A 5,080-nucleotide genomic window follows, 5' to 3' on the forward strand; every position below is an offset into this window, starting at 1 on the left:
ATTTACAGGCACCGTATGGAAACAGCTTAAAACAATTTTGAAAACAGTGCAAACCTCCCCTGAAGATAAGTTTTAAAACAATGCAAAATGAACACCTTGAAACAGGGACCTATTTATCTGGCTGAGAAAGCCTGTCGAAACAAAAATGTCTTCAGTTGTTTCTGTAAAGTACAGAGAGTGGGCGACTGTCATATCTCAACAGGGAACATCTTCCACTAAGCAGGTGCTGTCATGCTGAAAGCCCTGCTCTGAGCTACTGCAGAGAGGGCTTCTGATACCTGAGGGACTTCAATGAAAGACATTCCTGTAGAATGCAGTGGGCGCAGGTGCATAAGGTGGTCTCCAGTTGGCATACCTGTCTAATGATGAGGGATTCCCTTCCATAGATGCTCAGCATGAATCAAGCAAGCAGGGCAAAATGATCTTGTGAAATCAGTGTATACAACTGTGCATACATCTGGTTGTATTGGATTTTGCTCAACGGATGCTTCAGAATTCCCATTTGGGTTAGAGTTAGGGTTAGCTGATTCTTGGGCATACATTTGACAAAATAGGCACTTTGGCTGTATACATAATATGCCTTCAAAACATATTAAAAGAACATTCTCCCTGTCATCAGGGGCGCTGTAGTTTGTTAAGGGTGATGGGATGTAATGCTATGCAGGGGTGAACTACAGCGCCCAGAATTCTTTGAGGGAGGAAATGTGCCTTGAATGTGCTTTAAATGTATAATGTGTATGCAGCCATGCATGATGATGATGATGATGATGACCTTATTAAATTTCTATCCTGCCCTTCCTCCTCAAAGGGACGAGGCCAGAAAACAATCAAGCAGGAAAATAATGTGATTAAAACAAAATTGTAATATATTTAAAACATCTGAAAGGAATTAAGAACATCAAAAAAATAAAAATGGTCATATACCCTCATATGTAATAGTGGATGGATCTAAACACAGGAAAATAAACGCTATAAATAAGTCAGAAATGAGAGGGGGAAATATCTATAGAAAATTGTGTTTTAAAATTTCCTGCTCTCTGTCATCTTCTGATGTTGCGTGTTTATAGCTCATTCAAATCACTGTTGCTTTCCTAATGTAGCTGAGTCCAAGTTTCAATGAGGCCAGGATCAATAATATTTCAGCCACCAAATGCCTGCGTGAACAAGAATGCGCTGCTGATTTGCGTCCCCCTGTGTTTCCTGTTGCACTGCTGATTTGTGTCCCCCCCCCATTATAATTCAAGCCTTCCATTTCCAACTGCAGTGTTCTGAGGTGATATTTGGAGCTTACATTTGGTGAAGTTGTTTTTGTTATTTATTTTGCGTTTTTTGTTTTGATACTTTTTCAGTTAATTTGTTTTTGTGACTGTGTGGATCCCAGTTCAGCTACTGATTGATTGATTGATTGATTGATTGTGTGACTGTGGAAATGAATAAATTCCAAACAATGACTATCATCAGTATAGGTAAGATTTTTTTAAAATTTCTATTTTATCATCTACAATACTGTTTTATTTATTTTATAGTACAGTACATTGTTTATTGCTTTCATTTTCTGGATCAATGGACTCATAAAATAGTAAAATTCATGTTTAAATTGCTGTTTTAGGGGTTGTTTTTAAAAGTTTAGAACGGGTTAATCTGTTTTGCATTACTGACTATGGGAAAGGGCATCTTGGTTTTGGAACAGACTTCCAGAACTGATTAAGTTTGAGAACCAAGGTAATGAGGGAGATACATACACAACACCTGGGAGGACCAACCAACCTACCCCATTTTACGTGGCAATTACCTGCAAGTTGGATAATACAATGTGCATCATCTTTATGTATGGCGCTTGGATAAAGCAGTTCTTCCCATCATGGATGGCTGCATATTCACCAACATATTACTTCCCCTAAAGAATCCAGGGAACTGTAGTTTATTATGGGTGCTGGGAATTGTAGTTCTATGAGAGGTAAACTACAGTTCTTGGGATTCTTTGTGGGGAAGTGTTTTGCTTCAAGTGTATGCATAGCCCATAATTTCAACTGATGGTGGCTGCTTGCTCAGCCAAATGCGCCTTTCCTGCGTCATGCAGTTTGCTTAGGGTAGTTGCTTTGTATAAATCAATTATTCCGTCAAAGCTACTGCTAGTACTGCAAACTAGCTTGCATTAACTTGGATGCCTTTTGTGTCTTTAAAGGAACACCCTGCATTTGATGTATAGCCAGGAAATCTAAAGGAACATCTACAATGAGAGGGAAGCACAACTGCATGAAGGCTGCAATTGTAACCCTGTCTACTTAGAGGTAAGTCACATTGAATTCAATGAATGGGAAACAAACATATTCAGTAAAAAGTAAGCTGATAAAAAGACTAGCAAATAAAGTCAGGAGACAAGCAAATTCTCTACGGTGTTCACAGCTGTTAGTTTCATAGAATTGCCCTTCCAAACAGATGGCAAAAAATGGGGGGTTGATGCCTCCATGTCCTCTAGGCATAACAATTACAAAAATGCAATAGAGGATGCAAGTACAACATCCCTGAAAGATGTGACTACAGATGCTGAAATACCTCCAGTGAAGGATAACTTCCCCCTGCCCCCCTGAGGCACCTTGCTCCACTGTTGAACAGCTCTTACCATTAGGGAGTTCATGGAGGGTAAGGCTATTGGTGGCTACTAACCTTGATGTCTTTATGTTCTACCTCCACTGTTGGAGGCAGTAATGCTTCTGAATACCATTTGGCGGAAACTGCAGGAGGGGAGAGGCCTCTTGTGCTCAGGTCCTGCCTGCAAGTTCCCAGAAGCATCTGGCTGGCCACTAGGGGAGTGGAGTGCATACACAGTAACCCATTTGTAGCACAATAGTTTAATTTTTCTCAATCTGGACTCATTAATGCTCTTCCTCAACATGCTGCTTTCCATCTAGATTGATGGGTGTGGTTGTTGGATATCCATTTCATTAGGTTATCCATGCCTTTACGCCCCCTGCACATGCCCAGGTGAATAAAGATGGAAGTGGTCATTGCAATCTTGGTGTACATCCACCCACGATGTCATTGGGCAGAACTGCCTGCATCTGCTTTCAAATGGACACACTAAGGGGCAATGCAGAATTAATTTGAAATGAGCTTTCATTCTCAGAATAAAAACAGCTTCTCAGGAAGTGCTTCTTAGGGGCAAAAATATGCAGCGAAACTAGCTTGGCCAGAGCTGTTTGGCAGTGGAACACACTCCCACAAGAGGTGATGGACTCTTCTCCCATGGAGGATTGTATGCTGAGGTTGGATGCTTTAACTGCTATTCCTGCATTGCAAGGGGTTGGACTAGAGGACCCTTGAGGTCCCTTCCAACTCTAAGATTCTATGATTCTATGGGTGTGATCTATATAAGAAGTGAAGTGCTGCATCTCAATGGATTCTAAAATAAAATGTCATGTGTGCCCAGTCTAGGATACATCAGGGTTCTTCTTATGTTTTAAATATTCACTTTTTGTTAGGAAGTTACTCCTAATAAAGTTGGTAAAAATATCTTTCCTTCTATTTCCACACATAGGTTCTAGACCTGCCCTCTGGAACAACAGAGAACAAGCCGGCTACATCTTCTATATGACAGCAGCCCTTCAGATATTTGAAGGTTGCTATCTTGTCTCCCCTTAATTTTCTCTTCTCCTGTCATAGATTTTATGTTGGGGTTACATTCCAGGCATAAGTGTGCATAAGTGAAATGCACGTAAGTGGGGAGCTCCCTGCAGTACATATAGCTTCCTGTCCAACAGCTGTTGTGCAGGGTAGCATGGCAGCAGCAAGAACTCCTGCATGCCATTTTGTAGCTGTTGGAGTCTCTTTTTTCTGGATGTTTGGCTCACTGATGTCCTCTTTAGGCTCTTCAGAAGGGTCTCCTTACGAGCCACAATGTACTTTCCAACTCTCTCCCACCATTTCTGGTTAGAATTTTTTCCATTTTTAATTATGTCCAAGCACCGCATATACGTGGTCACATGCAAGCTGATGACATGTAAATGTGGGGATGCCTGTACTCTCATTTTAAAATGCACAATTTGTGTTCATGTAGGCTGTGTATTTTTCCTTTTCTCTCTGCTGTGCCTGTCTTTAGAATCCTGTGCTGCATATAAAATTGTGTACATTACCCCCAAAACAGCACCAATTTCAATAGGACTTAAAAAATAACAATTGGCAAACTGATAAGAAAATGTGAGGAACCAAGATAAAGATTGGAAAAATGAGAAAGTGGGAGAAACCAGAATTAACTGATTTGCCAATCTCTGTCCAAGGGGAAGGCCTGAGCTCAACAGCCAAGCATCAGTTTCCCACGCAGAAGGTCCCAGGTTCAGTTCTTGGCATCTCCAGGTGAGACTGTGAATGTCCCCCATCTGAACCCCTGGAGAGCTGCTGCCTGTCAGTGGGACAATGCTGAGCTAGAGGAATTGATTGTCAGACTTAAATATAAGGCAGCTCCCTATGTTTCCAAAGCAGCACCTTGTCAGCCTGCCAGCACTCTCTGACTTATCCAGATCCAAGGCTTTGCAGCTGGCGCATATTTTAATGCCAAATGACTGGCACCATTGATGTTGGAACACATAGTCTCTTGGTGCCCACACTGCTTGCACATTCATTTCAGTATGTCGCACTGTGTAACTACTTTTTGCTGTTGTTGCAACTTAAGTTTATATCTCCCCAGAGGTATTTACCCCACTCCCAGAATTCACACAGAGGAGAATGTGGGTCCCCTTTGCCAAGCAGCCGTCCGCCTGATAAAATTAAGAAGAAAAACAACAGAAAGAGAAGCAGGGAGACCTCCTGTTAATTTACTGCCCTGAAACAGTCAATTAGAGACTTGCCAAACTGTCTGGCATTCGTTCCAAGTCCTTTGAAATGCCAACCCCCAAATGAAAGATGGAGGAGAGGATATTGCCTGGCTCTTTCCAAGAATTGGCCCAAACAGCAACCACAATGTGTCAACTTGCGAGCTGGGGCTAGTTTTGCTGATAGCAGAAATAAACGCCTGTTGTTTGTCAGAAATTGGGTTCAATTTTCCCAACAATAGTGTTGCTTCCCATGCTACACTAGTCTCACA

General features: G+C 41.6%; 1 long non-coding RNA gene across 1 annotated transcript; it reads left to right on the plus strand.

Annotated features, from left to right (window-relative positions):
* The first annotated feature begins 999 nt into the window (after positions 1 to 999).
* Positions 1,000 to 4,668, plus strand: LOC310754648. Its single transcript, XR_014543937.1, has 3 exons — positions 1,000 to 1,466; positions 2,186 to 2,291; positions 3,539 to 4,668. It is a non-coding gene; the product is annotated as an uncharacterized lncRNA (long non-coding RNA).
* Positions 4,669 to 5,080: the final 412 nt, after the last annotated feature.

Source organism: Podarcis filfolensis (assembly GCF_964270895.1).
Source record: "Podarcis filfolensis genome assembly, chromosome: Z".
NCBI lineage: Eukaryota > Metazoa > Chordata > Lepidosauria > Squamata > Lacertidae > Podarcis > Podarcis filfolensis.